This window comes from Cnephaeus nilssonii (genome assembly GCF_951640355.1).
Source record: "Cnephaeus nilssonii genome assembly, chromosome: 13".
NCBI classification, from domain to species: Eukaryota; Metazoa; Chordata; class Mammalia; order Chiroptera; family Vespertilionidae; genus Cnephaeus; species Cnephaeus nilssonii.
The window spans coordinates 43562805-43583958 of NC_137084.1; the positions used below are offsets into that span (position 1 = coordinate 43562805).

At 40.8% G+C, this 21154-nt stretch overlaps 1 protein-coding gene across 3 annotated transcripts in view; it reads right to left on the reverse strand.

Annotated features, from left to right (window-relative positions):
* FAM168A (family with sequence similarity 168 member A) overlaps window positions 1-21154 on the reverse strand; it is a 167446-nt gene that overhangs the window by 109864 nt on the left and 36428 nt on the right. The window lies entirely within an intron of this gene.

Genomic DNA, 21154 nt, shown 5'->3' on the forward strand with positions numbered 1-21154 from the left:
AGCTCCTGCATTGAGTGTCTGCCCCCTGGTGGTCAGGGTGCGTCATAGCGACCGGTTGTTCTGCCGTTCAGTCAATTTACATATTAGTCTCTTATTATATAGGATGCCACCCCAATAAATTCAGTTAACATATTTTTACCCCTATGTTCATAGCAGCACAATTCACCATAGCTAAGATTTGGAAACAGCCTAGGTGCCCGTCAGCAGATGAATGGATCAGAAAACTGTGGTACATCTACACAATGGAATACTATGCTGCCATAAAAAAGAAGGAATTCTCATCATTTGCAGCAACCTGGGAGGAATTGGAGAACATTATGTTAAGTGAAATAAGTCAGTCAATGAAAGAAAAATACCACATGATCTCACTCATTTATGGATAATAAAGAACATTATAATCTTGAACAAAAAGATAGATACAGAGACAGTAAAGCATCAAACAGACTGTCAAATTACAAGGGGAAGGTTAGGGAGAGGTGGGGGAGATAAGAGATCAATCAAAGGACTTGTATGCATGCATATAAGCATAACCAATGGATGCAAAACTCTGGGGGTTGGGGGCATATATGGGAGGGGGGTGTGGGGAGGGCAATGGTAAGATATGTACACATATAATACCTTAATAAAAAAATTGGAAAAAAAAAATAAAAAAAATAAAATAAAAAAAAATTAAAAAAAATAAAAAAAAAACATATTTTTAATTCATTATATGTTTTTACCACAATTATCCTATACTATATAATAAAAGCCTAATATGCTAAGTGTCCGGTCGGCTGTTCAATCAAAGCGTAATATGCTAATGATATACTAAGGCGGCTCAACCGCTCACTATGATGTGCACTGACCACCAAGGGGCAGACGCTCCGACCAGTAGGTTAGCTTGCTGCTGGGGTCAGGCCAATCGGGACTGAGTGAGACAGGCTGGACAAGCCCTGGAGCCCTCCCGCAGTCCCTTCCCGGCTGGCCAACCTCTGTGTCCCTCTCTGGCCCCAATCGTGCACCAGTGGGGTCCCTTGGCCTGGCCTGCGCCCTCTCGTAATCCAGGACACCTCGGGGGATGTCAGAGAGCCAGGCCAAGGGACCCTACTGGTGCACAAACTTGTGCCTCTATTTATAAGTAAGTAAATAAGCGGGGCATACACGGTAAGGTGATTGAAGGTAAAATGATAATAGCTAATGTTTACTGAGTGCTCACTATGAGCAAGTCCATTGTCTCACCCAACTCTGACCATAATCCTATTATGACCTCACTTTTACAAATGAGAAGTCACAGCCTAATAAGGACAAGTCACTTGCTCAAGATCACATAGTGAGTAACTGAGACTGAATTAAAACTCAGGCAGCCTAACACAGGCCATTTACCACTATACTACAACATAAAATACTATATAAAATATTGCAGCTAGAAATTGACAAAAGATAACCACTCAGATTATACTACTCAGCCCTGACAACCTAAGCTTTACTTAAAGAGAACCACATTAAGAGCAGATATACTGTACCAACAATATAAAGATTAGAAGCAAGTTGAAATATTAAGATTATTCTTATAAAAAATATACATATGAGCATTGGTTGGGTAACTCAGTTGGTTAGAGCATAGTCCTGATACACCAAGGTTGCAGGTTTGATCCTTGGTCAGTGCATATACAAGAATCAACCAATGGCCCCGGCTGGTGTGACTCAGTTGGAACATTGTCCCATAAAATGAAAAGTCAAGGGTTCAATTTCTGGTCAGGGCACATAGCTAGGTTTTGGGTTTGGTCCTCGGTTGGGGCACTTATAAGAGGCAACCAATCGATGTTTCTCACACTGATGTTTCTCTTTCTCTCTCTCTCTCTCCCCCTCACTCCCTTCCTCTCTCCCTCCTTACTTCCCTTCCTCTCCCTTGCGAGTACCCCACGTTGGGCTGCCAGTTGCGAGTGTCGCCCCACGTCCCATGTGCTTCAGGGTTCAGGTTCAGGGTTTGGGCTCTGGAGGAGGCTGCACGCAAATGAAAGAGACAAGACAAGAAAATATTAATTTGGGAAGTGGGGGCCAGGCGGAAGCCCAAGAGAGGACTCTGCTTTGCTCTGGCCTTGCGATCCCTTTTATTCAGGTCTGGGGTACACCCATAGTCCCTAGGCAGGCAATTGGTAACAGACAGACTATCTTATCAGTAAGGATTTACATAAGACTAAAAGGTGGAAGTTGCTTCAGATCCCTTTGTCTCCACCAGACAGTGGGTGTATGGCTCTGACCCTTGCCAGAGCCTCAAGGTTGACCAGCCTTCCGGACTCCTTGTCCACCTCTTTCTGCTAGTGAAGGCAATGGGCAGCTTCCAACACTCCCTAAAATCAATAAACATATCCTCAGGTGAGGATTTTTTTTATAAATCAACCAATGAACACATAAATAAGTGAAACAACAAATCCATGTTTCTCTCTCTCTCTATCCTCCCTCCTTCCATCCCTCTAAAATTAATAAATTTTAACATTTTTTAAATTTAATTAATTAAAAGTATACATATGTAAATTTAGCTGGCCCCACAGTCTTTCCCTTTGGAACCATGCCCCAAGCCAGCCCATAAAAGAAAGAGCAAAATAATAACAGTTCTAAATCATCACAGGCAGGACACATACTCATATACATCTACTAAAAAACCCTGCCTCCAGCATCCCCGTTTTCAATAATACCCTCCACTACTGTCAGATTCCAATACCACCAGCCTCCTTTGTGGTACTTTGGACTTCTCAGTAGTTTTCATATTTGCTCTGGGCAAGGATTCTCTCCTTTAGCCCACGGTTCTGCAGAACAAACATTACCCTCTGTATTTCCACCCCAAAACTTATGCTATGCCAAATACTAAGCAAATCTTCCTTGTTTCTACTAAGTTCTTCTCTCATATCTCATAGTTTGAAATTTATTTCTTATTGTTTATCTGAAAAGCTAAAACTTCAAAATGCTCCTCAGTACACAAAATGCACTCCTTTCTCTCAAATAAACACAATCTATCTATATATAAAAGCCTAAGCGACCGAACGACCAGTCGCTATGATGTGCACTGACCACCAGGGGGCAGACGCTCAACACAGGAGCTGCCCCCTGGTGGCCAGTGCGCTCCCACAGCCAACCTCCTGCGGCTGGCCAACCTCCAGCAGTCCCCCCACCGCCCCCCCACCCCCCACGAGATGGCCCTGATCGGCTGGATAGCCAGCCAGGCCGACGGAACCCACCCATGCACGAATTCGTGCATCGGGCCTCTAGTATACTATATAATAAATATATTGTTAACTGTATTAAGCCTTGGTCACATTTCTTTTATCTTTTTTTATTTATTGATTAATTGAGAGAGAAATATCAATTTGTTGTTCCACTTGTTCATTGGTTGCTTCTTGTATGTACCCTGATCAGGGATCAAACCCACAACCTTGATGTATCAGATGACGCTCTAAACAACTAAGCTAGCCCAGCCAGAGCTCACATTTCTTAATTCTCCAAATTTCTTTGTAAAAATTTCTTAGCCTTTCCAGGAATTCTAATTCTTTCCTTAAAAGGAATCTGTGATTAAACAAAACAGTCTCACATTAAACCAAACTTAACTAATCACTTATTATGCTTCTGAATTATTTCTTCATAGGAGGTGTTTCATTTCCTCCTCAAAAAAGAATCCTTGAGCCCAGCCATGGTGGCTCAGTGGATTAAGTGTTGACCTATGAACCAGGAGGACACATGCCTGGATTGTGGGCTCAATCCCAGTGGGGGGCGTGCAGGAGGCAGCTGATCAATGATTCTCTCTCATCAATGTTTCTATCTCTCTCCCTCTCCCTTTGTCTCTGAAATCAATAAATATATGTATTTTTAAAAAGAATCCTTGACTTAAGTATTATTAGCTATCACCCTTCCTCATTTATTTTAACCAGTGGAAATCATAGTTAAAATAACTTGCAAAGACTTCACAACTAAAAAAGCAAAGGAGAAAAAAAAGTAGAGGAGCCAGGATTCAAACTCAGACCTTCTATCTCACCTTCTCTGAGCCTCAGTTTCCTCCTCTGCAAAATGGAAATAATATTGTCCATCTTCAAGGGTCAATGTAGGAAGTACTATATGCAAATCATCAGATCAGTGTCTGCTCCTCAATAAACATTAGTCTTTCCCTTTCTTCCTTCACACTTGAACTGCCTGGTTTGTTGGCTTATTCCATTTCAAGTTGACACTTCATTTTTTTCTTAGCTATCTTATAACTATTAGCTCTCATAATGTGTGATGATCCTGGGGTATCTCAGGAGCACTTTTGACTCAGCTAGCAGTTGGGATGTTTGCAGCAGAGCTGTTTTTGCTCAGAGACTTGCCGAGTCTACTTCCTCTCCTCTATTCTCTCTCAGACAAGCACACATATACAGGTGGAATTTTTTAAGCCATAATTAACCTAATTAACAGAGTAATAGAAATAGAAATAGCCACAGTGTTCTAGCCAGGCTGCAGGGCAAACAAGAATTCTCTGGCTGGAAAAGTGAGGGGAGAAAATAGCATCTACTAGGGAGAAAAGAAATCACAACCACATGGCAGAAACTAAAGGATGTCTAAAATGGATGGTCGGCACCACCTGCCTGAGCCCTCATCCATATTCCCCAAGATGAATTGGATGCCCCTGATTTATCAAACAAGAACTCACAGCAGACAAAAGTCAAATTATGAGCTTCTTGAGGGCTGCAAACTATGACTTTCATCTAGATCCCCAGGGCGCAGAACATGGCACAGACAGGCACTCATATTTGTTGAATATATAAGTAATGGGTAAATTAGTAAAATCAGATTGGAAAGAGTTCCTCCATCTCTTCCACCATGTACCAGCACTACACAAGAGTGCTCTTATCATCACCCATCATGCAATCCATAACTTTTCATAAATACCATACACACAAAAGCATACTGTATCTGCAGGCCATCTCCCCAATGGATTACCTACAACTGCTTCTGAAAAAAGATGATAGCAAATCCCAAATAAAACTTTTATACAGCTCCCACTACCTTCAGAATAAAGTCTATACACCTTAATTCATATCTAAGGCTCTTTTGCAAACTGGCTCTTGCCTTTCTTTTCAAGAACTCTAAGTCCCTGCCAAGCATGAACCCGCTGCCCCTTAAATATATTCTGCAATCCTACTTCAGCATCTCTAGTTGCCACAGTTCCCACAAGATTCATTACTACAAAAATTTGGTTTACTTAAGTTCTATCCACCTCTCCTGGGACAGATAAGGTCATCCATTTTACAAACTCTATGATAACTGTCCCAGAGTAGTGTTCATTTCCCTTCCTGACTTACAGTAATCATATCCATAGCACTCATTCTACATTCAATGATAGCATGTTGTTGTTTTTGTAGGGACTTAAGTCCACATACAGCTTAATACAAGGCATGGTATGCTCTTCCACCAGTGGATCTCATAACACCCTTATGTTACTCTATTGCCAGTGGCTAGAAAATTAGCCTATATCTAGTAAGTGCTGCTTGTTCATTCAAAAATTGAACATTATTCCATTTTAAAATTCAAGTGCCAACTAATATATATCATTATTATATTTTTAAAAGGGATTATCAACTTACCAGCCTTCTCAACAATTTTATATAGTAATGTTGCCCAGCCGGTATATCTCAGTGGTTGAGAGTCAACCCATGAACCAAGAGTTCATAGGTTCAATTCCTGGTCAGGGCACATGCCTGTTATGGACTCGATCCCCAGTTGGGGGTATGCAGGAGGCAACCGATCAATGTCTCTCTCTCATTGTTGTTTCTATCTCTCTCTCCCTTCCCCTCTAAAATCAATTTTAAAAAACCAAGAACATATATAGTAACGTTGGTGGGAAAAAAACAGCAGCAGGTGTTAGACCAGTGGAGTCAGACCAGACCTGGGTTCAGCAACCTCGGTACTTGAGTTCTGACTAAGAGAATTCAGAGCCTAGCCAATGGTTCTCAACCTTTTTAATGCCACGACCCTTTAATACAGTTCTTCATGTTGTGGTGACCCCAACCATAAAACTAATTTCATTGCTACTTCATAACTGTAATTTTGCTGTCATGAATCGTAATGTAAATATCTGTGTTTTCCGATGGTCTTAGGCGACCCTGCTAGCGGTTCTCAACCTGTGGGTCATGACCCACAGGTTGAGAACCGCTGCTGTAGAGCCTAAGACCATCGGAAAACACAGATATTTACATTACGATTCATGACAGCAAAATTACAGTTATGAAGTAGCAATGAAATTAGTTTTATGGTTGGAGGTCACCACATGAGGAACTGTATTAAAGGGTCACGGCATTAAAAAGGTTGAGAACCACTGGCCTAGACTCAAACTATAAGATAAAGTTTATTTAGAAAGTCACAGAGGTAAAAATAGTGATCCATAGAAGAAATGGGCTCAGGAAACAATTTACAGAAGCAAAAGAGGAGCCCTTGAAGCTTAGCAGAAAGAGAGGCAAGGAAAAGACGCCTGAGCGAACAGGGTGGAGAAAGGTGCAGGGTGGGTGCTGGTCTTGAGGGTTATTTATCTTAAGGTCTCAGGAGAGGATCCCAATTGAATACTCATCAGCTTTCCAGGTGTGTCCTTTCAGGGTCATGGTCTCTACTGATTGGTGGGCATGAGGGCAGGAAATCATTAGTTAATGCAATTGGTCCTGATGTCAGTCATGGTCTGGCTTGTCTGGTTTTACTGCTTACCTGGGCCTGGAACTGAAACGCAACTGAGGCCTAAAGGCATTTGATGCAGACCAGAACCTCACTGCCCTGGGGGTTTAATGCTTAAGGGCTGTTCTCCGGGCCCCCGTGCTCTTTCCCCCTTCAAGGGGGTCTAACTTGCATGACTAGCAACCTGCCAGGAAGAAAAGGTCAGGGAAGGGTCTGAACCGCATGACTAGCGATATGAAAGGTCAAGGGGTAGGGAAGGAAAGGTTACCCTGGGGCAAGGTCCTTGTTTTCCCAGGTTTGCCCATTGCTAGGCACCCAGAGCTATCTGCCCTGCTGACCTGCTGTACCTGGCCAGCCCATCATCCTTGCTTTGCTCATGTTTAACTGCTTACCTCAGTAAGTGCTCTAATAACAAGAAACATTTATTAATTCCTAGGTTTCTTTCTGAATCAAAGATAAGTCTATATTGTGTAGCCCGGCCTGCGTGGTTAGTGGTTGAGCATCGACCTATGAACCAGGAGGTCCCGGTTCAATTCCTGGTCAGGGCACATGTCCAGGTTGCAGGCTCGATTCCCAGTGTGGGGCATGTGGGAGGCAGCTGATCAATGATTATCTATCATCATTGATGTTTCTCTCTCTCTCCCTCTCCCTTCCTCTCTAAAATCAATGAAAAATTAAAACACACACAAAAGACTATATTGTATACAGTGAGGTATTAGGAGTAATTATGTTTTATTATATCTTGATTCTTAGAAAACTGGTAACCTAGAAATGCTTTAAGGCAGTGATAACTCTTTAAGCTAACATTATGTGACAACCGACAGAATCATTGATCAGCTGCCTCCTGCACGCCCCCTACTGGGGATTGAGCCAGAAACCCTAGCATGTGCCCGGACCGGGAATCGAACTGTGACCTCCTGGTTCATGGGTCAACACTCAACCACTGAACCACATCGGCTGAGCTTCCACTCTTCTTTTAAGACTCATAAAGCTATGACACTTTTTTAAAAAATATATTTTATTGATTTTTTTTTAACAGAGAGGAAGGGAGAGGGATAGAGAGTTAAAACATCGATGAGAAACATCAATCAGCTGCCTCCTGCACACCCCTTACTGGGGATGTGCCCACAACCGAGGTACATGCCCTTGACTGGAATCGAACCCGGGACCCTTCAGTCCGCAGCTGACGCTCTATCCACTGAGCCAAACCGGTTAGGGCTATGACACTTTTTTAAATCATTTTCCCGCACTTCCAGGACTAACTAATCTACTTATTCTGGGTTCCACTTTGCCCCAGATATATCTGACCCAATTCTAGATAGAACCCTAGATATATTTCTATCATAGCACCTGCTACACTTAATTATACTTCCGTATTAACATGTCTGTCTCCCTATTGATTTGCCCCTCTAGATCTGTGCTTTCCTGTACAGTAGCCACTAGATACATGTAGCTACTGAAATTCAAATTTATGTTAATTAAATCTAAATAAAATTTAAATTTCAGTTTCTCAGTCTCACTAGCCACATTTCAAGCACTCAAAAGCCACATGTGGCTGGTGACTACCATATTGGACAGCACAGATATAGAACATTTCTATCTGAAAGGTCTATACTGGACAGTGCTGTGTAAGTTGTGTATTGTCCCTTAGGCACAAACAGTCTGTCTAGCAGGCAGTCTGCAGGAGCTATGCCTAATTTATTTCTTTACCTCAACACTTAGTAAATCACCAGTAAATGTCTCTTAGGAATGACACTGGGTACCAGAGAGCTTGTTCTATTTTTCTTGTTACCACACACCACCAGGGCCTCTACTCCATATATTCAATGTCCCTTATAAGCTAGAATCAGCATACTAATCTACCTTCATCCCAACTTGTGGAAAGAGGTAGGAACTACAATAGTTAGAGATACTCAGAAAGCCTTTGCTTGGCCCCTCTCCTCAAAACAAATCTCCACTATTATGGAGACATTTCTTTTTCAGGTTTAGCACGTAACTAAACTTCAGGTGATTCTAAAAGGAACTTTTTTTCAAATATTGGAGCAAACAACTCGGCTAAAATAAAAACTGTTAGAAATTTACCACACTTTTTGGGACTCCATAAATTAATATATCCTCAGTATGCTCTTTACATAAAAAAAATATAGTAATTTGGCACACATTTTCTGAGGACCTATTAAGGGTTAGGAACTAAAGAGAAATAAATAAATTCTAGTGGCAGATAGAAACATCAATTGGAATAACACAAAGCTGTAAGTGTTCTATGATAAGGGGAACTATGAAGAGCACAAAGAGAGGCTCAGAACCCAGTGGTAAAATGTGGTGGGGGCGATAGGGGGTGGAACCACAGGGAGGTTGATCAGAAATAAGCCCAAGCTGTATCTTAAAGCAGGAGTGGGGAACCTTTTTTCTGCCAAGGGCCACTTGGATATTTATAACATCATTCGCAGACCATACAAAATTATCAACTTAAAAATTAACCTGCTATATTTGGTCAAACATTTAATTTTCACCCCTAATGCCTTGGCAGGGCCAGGCCAAAATGATTTTGTGGGCCTTATACAGCCCAGAGGACCGGACGTTCCCCACCCGTCTTAAAGGGTAATTAAGAGGTTGGGAGATGACGAAAGGGTGGGAGGCTGTCACAAATAGAAACAATGGCATTTATGAAGGTACAGAAATGTCACCTGGACAGTAAATGTCAAATAGTTCAGTCTGACTGGAACAACAGGAGAAAGAAGTAAGATTTGAGACTAATGAGGCAGGCAGAGGCCAAATCATAAAAAAAAAACTTTGTAACCTAAACTAAGGGGTTTGCATTTTATCCTCAACACTATAGGAACCTCTGAAAGTTTTAAAGCAGGAAAAAGGAGTGCAATATATATTTAACAATGCTCACAGAGAATCAGTAGGAAGGATAATCTGGAGGAGGTGAGACAGGAACAGGGAGATCAGTCAGGAAGTTGCTACACAAAGTAAAAAGACAGTATATTTTACCACAATTAAAAAAAGTGATGAGACAGCGCCCATCTGATGCAAATAGTTTTAAACACAACCTATTTTAAATGGGTCTCTCTCCATTAGTCTATGCCTCTACTAGTAAAAGCTCTAACACCATGATTTAATTATATAGCACAACTACAAAAGCAACTGTTAAAGTCTATTACATAAGCCCTAAAAAATTACACTGCACTCTAATTCAATAGCCATTCTGGACTTCAAACTAAAACTGCACATTTTTCTCTTTTCCACTGCACATAATTTTGAAAACATTTCAGCCAGCTGAGCACATCTGTGCAGTGTGCAACAAGTGTAACAATTGAGCAGGAGTTTAATGAAACACTTCCTATTTCTTATTAGAGGGGGGGGAAATTAGAATATCCTAACATGGCAACATCAGATTGCAAATTGACATTTTTTAATTAGCTTTTTTTTTATATGAACATGCCAGTTTTAAAACCCATCTGGTTGCATGGTGCAGCTGTCCTGAATGAATACAGCATTTTCAGTTATTAGGCACTTGTCTAAAGCATTCAGAACTGCCATGTGTCATCAATAGCAAGAGTCTCAAGTATAATACTTAGGAAGTACCTACATACTTAAGCTTGTATGAGAGAATTTCTAGCTGTGGCCAACCTTTCAGACCTCACGGACCACCAGTGATCTGCAAACCACTGGCTGGCAACCGCTGTAGTCTGTCCTAGAGAGGAGGGGACATACAGGGACATGGAATGAGCAATCTCACAATTTTAAGAAAGTATCTTTCAGTTTTACCTCTTATTCTCTTAAAGGCAATGGACTCTGATGTCACTGATCCCATAGTTCCTTAGCCTAGAGAGTTTTACCTACCCTCCTGCCTTGTACCAACAAAATCTGAAAAGCCAAGGCTTTGGAATTGGACTAAAACTGGATTCAATTCCAACTCTACCTCTTACAAACTGTATGAATTTAACATATTGCTTAACCTTCCTGAGACTATTTCTTCATGTGCAAAATTATAATACCTAACCTAGAACTTAACACATTGCTTAAACCTCCCTGAGACTATTTCTTCTTGTGTAAAATAATACCTAACCTTGCAGAGTTGTGGTGAGGATGAAAGAAAATGTATATAAAATATATATAAAACATCTGACTTATGTGGGCATTCAATAAATGGTAACTAGTTTTATACTCTCCTGTGTACCTCACTTGTTTATATAACAGTAATTATGCACCATGTAGCAAAAGCCTTAAAAGTTTATTGTGAGGATTAAATGAAGCAATATAGGTTAAGGATTTAGAACAGTGCCTGGCATGGCAGGCAATCAACTTTAGTTGCTATTGCTGTTACTATTTCATGCCAATATCATAGCATGTTTCACACTGAATTACAATTTATTTGCCATATTCCTCCCATCTAATACTTAGCATAAAACCTCCATAAATATCTGTTAACCAGTTGAATAATGGATGAATGGTTGAGTGAATGAACTGAAGACATCATAGGTCTGTGAAAAGAGGAATACCTCTCTGAATTTATCACACAATCTTCCCATAGTAGCCATGCAATAAGAATGTATTGTTTTGTGAATTGATGTATTCTATCAAGCCTGTGTTGTAAGTTGAAGTATTCTTGAAAGCCTGTTTTACAGATAAGAAGCAGAGTCCCAGAGAGATTAAAGATTAAGATCACTTAGGTAGGACAGGAACTAGAATCCTCTTTGGTCTTTCAGAAACTAGTTCTAGATTTTTTTCTGCTGGGGCTTGCTCTATCTCCATATTCTAAACATTAACTGTGAGATTGGTCAAGTTTTTCCAAATCTCTGTGATTGCAAGAAGAGACCTCTGAGTCAGAAAGTACTACTAATGACTGATGGAAAGGTGAAAAAGGAAAGTGACCAAATAAGGAGAAAGTCAGTGTCTCTTTGAGAAAGAAGCAAAGCTCTGATTTTATTTAGCCTGAATATAGAGGAAGCAATTAAATCTGAAACTAACAAGAGGATAAAGCTATGAACAAATAAGGACAGAGGACAGTAAGAGGGTCAAATATGAAAGGTAAAGTGGGGGTTACAGAATATAAAAGGCATATTATCTTTATACAAAAGGATTATGTTAATCTTAGTGAGAACTGACACAACTACAAGGGTGAAACACAAAGAAAAAGCAATAAGGAGGAAATCCAATCAGATTCCCAGGAGGTCACTTTCATTACAGAATGTCTGTCAGCAGCAAAGCCAAGTTCAATGAGTGAAGAAGATGACAGAAACCTAGTGCTAAAGTCTGTGAGTTCCCTGAGAGTATGGAACCTGTCAATTACCATACAGTGTGATAAAGATCATGAAGGAAGGCAGCACAAGAATGTGACAAAATAGTCTAGAGACGTCAGGGACGGTTTCATGGAAGATGACTGATTTCAAAGAGAAAGGCATGAACCTGGAGAAAGGGGAGAAGGGCATTCTAAGAAAAAGGGACAGCCCTGAAAATACAAACAATTTGACATGTCTGAGGAAATGACATTCATTTCATGTTGCTAAAGTACAAAGTGCAAGCAGTGGAGAAAGCTGTGGTTGCAGAAGTAAGTCATCAGGGCCTGTCCCCGAGGACCTGAATGCCTCATGTACTGTTAGCCAAGCAGCTGCAATGAATCAATCAATAAGGGCACCAGAGGAGAAGCAGCTCACTCTAGCAGCATTATGGAAAAGAAAAGTGTAGGTGGTTAGCACAGAGAAGGAGCAGCCAATCCAGCCTGGGGGCTCATAAAAGACCTCTGAGAGAAGGTGTCAAAGTTGACACAAAGGCAAATGGATCTAAGGGCAGCGGCATCCAAAACAGTAGCACACTACTGACACCTGGCCTGACACAAACTCTGCAAATCAGGGAAGCTAGTCCCTGACAAGGCTTCCATTCTCATCACCAGAATGTGATCTCCAAAAAATCCCATTTGTTTGGTCACTGTGATGTCTCCAATACTAAAAATAGTGAGCACAAAGAAGCTGCTCTACAGATATTTATGAAGAAAAAGAAAAAGAGAGGGGTCTTGATGTTATATTAAAAAGCAACGGAGCCTTAGCTATTTTGGCTCAGTGGATAGAGCATCAGACCTGAAGGGTCCCAGGTTCGATTCCGAGCAAGGGCACATGCCTGGGTTGCAGGCTCGATCCCCCGTAGGGGGCGTGCAGATGGTAGTTGATCAACGATTCTCTCTTATCATTGATGTTTCTATCTCTCTCTCCCTCTCTGAAATCAATAAAAATAAAAACATGCAATGGATTTCTCCATAAAAAAAAAAAAAGCAATGGGGAATTTACAATCACCAGAAGGTAGAAAGCAATCCAACCATTCACCAACAGATGAATGAATAAATACAAAAAATGTGGTATATATGTACAATGAAGTATTATTCAGCCTTAAAAAAGGAAACTCTGATACATGGCACAATATGAATAAACTGTGAAGATATTGTGCTAAGTAAAATAAGTCAGTCATAAAAGGACAAATACTGTATGATTCTACTCATCTGACATACTTAGAGTAGTCAAATTCATAATGACAAATAGAATAGTGGTAACTGGGGGCTTGACGGAGAAGGAAATTGGGAGTTGTTGTTTAATGAATACGTAGTTTCAGGTGTACAACATGAAAAAAGTTCTGGTGGTGGTTGGTGGGATGGTGGCACAACAATGTGAATGTACTTAATGCCACTGTACTGTACACTGTAAAATAGCTAAAATGGTAATTTTTATATTTGTTTACTTACCACTATTTTTTTAAGCACACAAAAAAAGTTACCTAGAAAGAAAGCAATGGATAAAACAAAAGAAATGGAAAAAGGGACAAAGAAGTAAGAGTGTCACTCTGAAGACTAAGGCCAATCCTTAGGACCTTAGAGCCAAAGGCAGATAGCAATGTCTGCTTTCTCCCTCCTTTCAACTGCCATCTCCATCCACATCCAATTTAGTAATTTTGCATGTAGTTGAATCCCAATTAAAAAAAATGCTGCCCAGCAGGTGTGTTTCAGTTGGTTGAGTGTCAACCCCTGCACCAGGAGGTCACCAGTTTGATTCCCAGTATATGCCCAGGTTACAGGCTCAATCCTCAGTATGGGATGTGCAGAAGGCAGCCAATCCATGTTTCTTTCTCATCGATGTTTCTATCTCTCTCTCCCTCTCCCTTCCATTCTCTGAAATCAATAAAAACATATTTTAAAAAATACTAAGTGTAGAATCCCCAAAGGGTAACAAACAAGCAAATCCATGGGTAATCTGAAAGATGTGTTATGAAAGCACAGTCTGATTTTGTCTCATTATTGCTAGTAACAGCAAAACAACTATAATTTACTTGAACACCTAATATGTGTAGAGCACTATGGTTGGAGCTTTATAAATATTATCCTATATAATAAAAGGCTAATATGCAAATTGTCCCCTCGACCGGGAGTTTAACCAGGGGGTGGGATTGGCTGGCCAACAGCCCACAGCCCCTCCCCCTAGCTGGCTGCAGCCCCTCCCGCATGCACAGATCCCACCCGTGCATGAATTTGTGGACCAGGCCTCTAGTCTTTAATAATAACAGTAATCTTGAAAGGTAAATGTTATATATAATTCTACTTTCATACTAACTTATCTAGGTTGATACAGATATAAATAGCACAGTTGAAATTTGAACCTAGGTACATCTGATTCCAAAAACCTCATGGAGTCATCAATTATCTCAAAACAACTTGCTTAGCTTCTTCTTCCCCAACCAACTACCTCTCTCTATGCTAATACTGGGGCCTTGATTTGCCCTTCCCTCCAGCTCTGCGACAGAGGTTATCAGCTTGGAGTACCTAAACTGAGTCATTACCAAATACCTTTCTAAGCAATACCTAATGGCCAGAAATGGGGATGCTCTGGACATTAAGCCCCTGCAGGAAGAAAAAGAAGTGGCTCACCAGAGGCCTTTCAGACCCAAATTGACCAAGCAGGACATACCAGGATTGGGGAACCTTTTTTATGCCAAGGGCCATTTGGATATTTATAACATCATTTGCAGGCCATACAAAATTATCAACTTAAAAATTAGCCTGCCATATCAGGTCAAACATTTAATTAACTCACCCTTAATGCCTTGGCAGGGCCAGACCAAATGATTTCACAGGTCTTATGTGCCAGAAGTTCTTCACCTCTAACATAGACACTTAAAACATTTGTAACAATGTTTCTTCCAGGAGGACACTCCATTTGCACTAAGGTATTACTGCTGCTTAACAATGCTTCATTGATTAAGCAGCAGTAATACCTTAGTGCAAATGGAGTGTCCTCCTGGACACAGCCTTTGCTCTCTTTCCTCCGGCAGACAATCCCTAGAAATCATTACCAACCCTGTCCTTCTAACCAATTTTCCCTCAACCTCTCCCACTCCCATCTGTACCACTCCCAGAATCACCAACTCCACTGCTCCTTTACCTAACTTTGCTGAGTGACATCAACTATTCAATGAATGAACTAATAACATCTGCACAGTTCTCAGACATTTCCAAATATCCTATATAATAAAAGCCTAATATGCTAAGTGTCCGGTTGTTTGGTCAGCCGTTCAACCAATCAAAGCGTAATATGCTAATAATATGCTAAGGCCACTCAACCGCTCGCTTGACGTGCACTGACCACCAGGGGGCAGACAGTAGACCGGTCAACCAGTCACTATGACGTGCACCGATCACCAGGGGGCAGATGCTCCGACCGATAGGTTAGCTTGCTGCTGGGGTCCGGTTAATCAGGACTGAGTGAGTCGGGCTAGACGCCCTGGAGTGCTCCCGCAGTCCCCCGCGGTCCCTTCCCAGCTGGCCAACCTCCCACATCCCTCCCCAGCCCCGATCGTGCACTGGTGGGGTTCCTCAGCCTTGCCTATGCCCTCTCGCAATCCGGGACCCCTTGGGGGATGTCGGAGAGCCAGGGGACCCCACTGGTGCACGAATCTGTGCACCAGGCCTCTAGTTAAATCATATAATCCTTACAACTCAGAGACAGGTGTTAGTATCTCCATTTAACCAAACAGGCTCAGTTTAGTCTAAGTCAGTGGTCGGCAAACTCATTAGTCAACAGAGCCAAATATCAACAGTACAACAATTGAAATTTCTTTTGAGAGCCAAATTTTTTAAACTTAAACTTCTTCTAACGCCACTTCTTCAAAATAGACTCGCCCAGGCCGTGGTATTTTGTGGAAGAGCCACACTCAAGGGGCCAAAGAGCCGCATGTGGCTCGCGAGCCACAGTTTGCCGACCACGGGTCTAAGTAAATGAATAAGTAGCAAAAACTATCCATTAGAAAAAGAGGCTACCTTTCTTGTTTTTTGTTTTGTTTTGTCTTGTTTTGTTTTGGAGCCAAGAACCTTTGTCAAAAGCCTCCGGTAGCATTCCTGTCATGTCTCACTGGCTAGACTTTGGGCACATATCCATTCCTAATTCATTAACTGGCATGGGGCATGGAATTACCACAATATTTAACTTAAACTAATTCCTTAAGGTGGGATGAAAATTGGAAAACACACAACCACCACAGTGCCCATCACTTCTAGGATATTAACATGAAACAATGAAGGAAGCAGAGTGCCTCCAGGCCCCTCCTTAGTATGTTTCTTTCATGTCAAAGGGACCCTGAAGACTCAAGGGGTCAGAACTGCTGTTCTGGGGAAGAGAGGGCATTACATAGAGTCAAGCTGTGGAGAGCACTCAGGAAGATGATCTAGAGCAGTGGTTGGCAAACTCATTAGTCAACAGAGCCAAATATCAACAGTACAACGATTGAAATTTCGTTTGAGAGCCAAATTTTTTTAACTTAAACTTCTTCTAACGCCACTTCTTCAAAATAGACTCGCCCAGGCCGTGGTATTTTGTGGAAGAGCCACACTCAAGGGGCCAAAGAGCCGCATGTGGCTCGCAAGCCACAGTTTGCCGAGCACGGATCTAGAGATATCAGTGTTAGTCATAGTACTATACTAATACTAGTTCTAAACTTAAAGCCTGCTATGCATGCTTTGCTAAGGGACCACCTCTCCTCAACCCTCAGATTCCCCTTCAGTAACAAGAAACCGCATAGATCAGTGTTTTCAAAATGGTCTTCAGAGAACTGAGGGATATCTAAAGGACCAGAAGTAAACAGAAGGGAGATAAGAAGGAGTAGTGTTATACGCCCCACTTCACAGAGCAGCTCCGATTTGATCTCTTTGTATGAAACCTCATGTAACATTTGGTAGGAAAAGTTCCAGTGCTTTAAAAAAAATTCTAATCCACTAAAACAGATGATAATATCCCTTTCAGATTAACATTCTATTTTTCAATGAAACAGATATCAGCTGAACAATCCCCACTAATCACTTTATCATATTTCACTGAAGTTATGAATGACCTTCATGTTGATAAATTCAGTGGACATGTTATGAAATGCTCATAAACAGCTTTATTTGTAAGTAAAAACTGGAAACAACCCAAATGTCCTTCAACAGGTGAATGGTTACATAAACACTGATACATCCTTATAATGGAATTCTATTCAGCAAAAAAGAGAAAAAAATATTGATATATGCAACAATCTGGATGAATCTCAAGGGGATTATGCTTTTTTATTTTTTTTTATTTCAGAGAGGAAGGGAGAGGGAGAGATAGAAACATCAATGATGAGAGAGAATCACTCATTGATTGGCTGCCTCTTGCATGCCCCACACTGGGGAACCGAACCGTAACCTCCTGGTTCATAGATCGATGCTCAATCATTGAGCCATGCTGGCTGGGTGGAATTATGCTTAGTGAAGTCAATCTCAAAGAGGTTATACACTAGCCCTAACTGGTTTGGCTCAGTGGATAGAGCATCTGCCTGCGGACTGAAGTGTCCCAGGTTCGATTCCGGTCAAGGGCACATGCCCAGGTTGCGGGCTCGATCCCCAGTGGGGGGCATGCGGGAGGCAGCCGATCAATGATTCTCTCTCATCATTGATGTTTCTCTCTCTCTCTCCCTCTCCCTTCTCTGAAATCAATAAAAATATTTTTTTTAAAAAAGGTTATATGCTATATGATTCCACTTATATATCATTCTCACAGTGGCAAAACTATACAGATGAAGAACATGTTAGTGATTGCCAGGGGACAGTGAGAAGAGCAGATTGAGAGAGAGGGCGGTGTGTGTATAAATATATAGGGGGGTGGGTAGTACAAAGGTACCTTTGTGGTGATGGAACAGGTCTGTATCTTGCTTGTGGAGCCATGACACAAATCTATACATGGGATAAAATGGCATAGAACTATACACTCACACAAAGGAATGTATGCATGTAAAACAATAGTGAAAATGAATAAAGTCTATAGTATAGTGAATATATTATACCAATGTCAATTACCTGGTTTTGCTATTTTTCTACATTATATAAAATGTTACCACTGGGGCAAGTTGAAAAGATACACAGTCAGTCTATTTTTTTGCAACTTCCTGTTATAATTATTCCAAAATAAAGTTTTTTAAAAAGCAATGCAATCAACAAACGCTTATTACATATCTACAATGCCAGATACCATTTTGTAATGGAATGTTATTCTTTTAAAAATTATATATTGTATAAAACCTAATTTTTTTCACTTTTGATATCCCTGGCTTATCCACTTTAAAAATCAAGATACTTTTGCCCTGGCCGGCTGGAGCATACACCAAAAAGGTTGCCGGTTTGATTTCCAGTCAGGGCACATACCTAGGTTGCCAGTTTGGTGCCCAGTCATGGCGCACACAGGAAGGCAACCAATCGATGTTTCTCTCTCACATCAATATTTCTGCCTCTGCCTCTCTCTCTCCCCGGTCCCTCTCTCTCTAACATCAATAAGCATGACCTCAGGCGAGGTTTAAAAATTATTTTAACTTATTAATTTATTATTAACATACTTATAAAGTCCATTATTGCTTCTACATGCCAAAGCACATTTTTCACCATAACAAATATATCAAAAGCTCAGAAATGTATCACCGGCTCTCCTTTTTACAGCAAAAAAATAAACAAAAGAGCCTGAATGATGCAGAAACGTGTGTGTTGGAAAAAAGTCATTTATGGGAAGAAAAAACACACTGAAAGAAGAGCAAGTATGTTTGAACATATAATAGAAGGAAAAGTAGCTCCCTTAGAATATATCCATCCTGAAAAAAGGGATTAAACCAGACCACAAAGGACAGTCTTGGCAGAAGTGTAACTGGTATAGAGAAATGAGGGGTCTCTGAGTCCCCGGGAAGGAGGAAGAAACTGAAATCTATCCTGCAACAGGAGTCTCTGGATGCCTATAATCTGTTTGGATGGTCTGGCCTCCTAACGAAGTCCCGATTCCAGCCAAATGGTCCTACGGGTTTCCCCCACTACCCAAAAGTAGAGCATTCCTATAAAATCTTTCATAAGCCAAAATGGCGTAAAGTGAAGAAACCATTACCATTAATTTACATGAACAATTTTTTGAGCATTCCCAGACCCTGGATTTCGTTCACCACTTCAAAATGCTTAGTTATGTCCAGTTTTATGCTAAACATTAACAACACCCTTATGAGCTCTCTTAGGTTTTTCTGATACCTTAGCACACATCTTGCTAACAGATGCCAAAAATAAAGTACAGATGCTCATAGACACAGTTCAAAAGCTATGGCAGCTTGATGCTGGCATACTGAGTGTCGTTCCAGGCAAAGGAGCTTGGCAGTGCCACTCTTGCTGCTCGGGTTTGAGCTGCCTCTGTAACAGCTTGCTGAAAAACAAACACTGAACACTATTTTTGCTTTTCGCTTTTCATCAAAGTAAAAATCCAAAAGAAATCTGGATTTATTTCATTTAGCAAAAGAGTACTATTACAGGTCCTTCATAAAGTGAAATGGAGTTATGCAAACTTTTGAAAAGTGGAGAATACCTATACATGCTGGACTCCCAATGTACCTACCTATACCTCCCCTGGGAAGTCTCTCCTGGTGACCCAGGCCAAAAATGGTCTCCCCCTCTTCTGAGCTCCTACAATCACAGAAGTATAGATTAAGTCCCACCTCTGGGAAGTTAACTCAAGACTACTTTAAACTGATGCTTGTCCATTTTAATCCATCTCCCCTATAAGCAGGACCTTACAGAAAGGCACTGTTTAAACCGGTATAAAACATGTAAACAAAGAGCATTTGGTTCAGGTTTTATGACAATATAGCTATGTCCATGCTGTTTCCTATGCATGAATGACAAACTCAGTTAAATGTTAAATTGTTTTCCTAGCGGAACTGTCTTGTTTTCTCCTTTTAAAATCATCCTTGCCCTGGCTGGTGTGGCTCAGTTGGCTGGACGCCGTTCCATACACCAAAAGGTTGCCAGTTTGATTACCAGTTATGACACGTGCCCAGGTTGGGGTTGGTCCCCGGAAGAGAACATACGGGAGGCAGCTGATCGATGTTTCACTCTCACATTGATGTTACTCTCTCTCTCCCTTTCCCTTTCTCTCTACAAATTAATAAAAATATTTTTAAGTCATCCTTACGTCCTAGGTTTCTAGGAAATTAAAAGGTCAATTTGTAGCTTGCCTACAGGAAGTGGGGTGACACATATATTATTCTATCCTCATTAAATACTGAACAATTTTTTTCTATTATTTTATTGTTACAGTTGTAAGCTACCCTAAATCCTTTGTGGAATAAATACACCAAAGACCACACAAATATGGTATACCCTACTATATACCTAATAAGTGTATTAAAATTATGGCATATAATGGGATAGCCATTCACTTTCTTAAAAATCCATAAACCTACATCTTTATCAAGACTCCTACCATTGCTGAATTTATTTTATTGTTATATCCGTATCATTTAAGTAAAGGCTAAAAAATGACACTTCACTCACTTTGAACAATAATTTTTTGAATAATTTAAGTATCTTCTATATGATTCTTTTTTTTAAGGGAAGTAAAATGAGCTTTATATTTTTAATTGTTGACACTATTACAGATGTCTCCTATTTTCCTATTTGCCCACCTCTACCCAGCCCCTGCCCCTCCCTCCTGGCTTTCACCACACTGTTGTGTCCATGGATTATACATTTATGTTCTCCTATATGATTCTTGATCTTGAGGTTCAATACTGTAATTTTAGGGAGGATTGTGATTTAAAACATTACAGGGGAATATTTACCACTGTATGACTTCTCTTCATCTCTCTGACCCTCATTATAAATGGGGAGAATAATACCCTGAAGGACTCTTTTGGAGGTTATATAAAACAACATTGTGCAAATCATGTAGCAGATCCTCAGTATCATCTGATTCAGACCTTGGTCTACAATTCAGATATCTTTTTTTTTAAACTACTCTCAACATTTATATATATACATATACATATATACATATATATATATACATATGTGTGTGTGTGTGTGTGTATACATACATACTAGAGGCCCGGTGCACGAAATTCATGCACGGGGGCGGGGGGTGGTGTCCCTCAGCCCAGCCTGCACCCTCTCCAATCTGGGACCCCT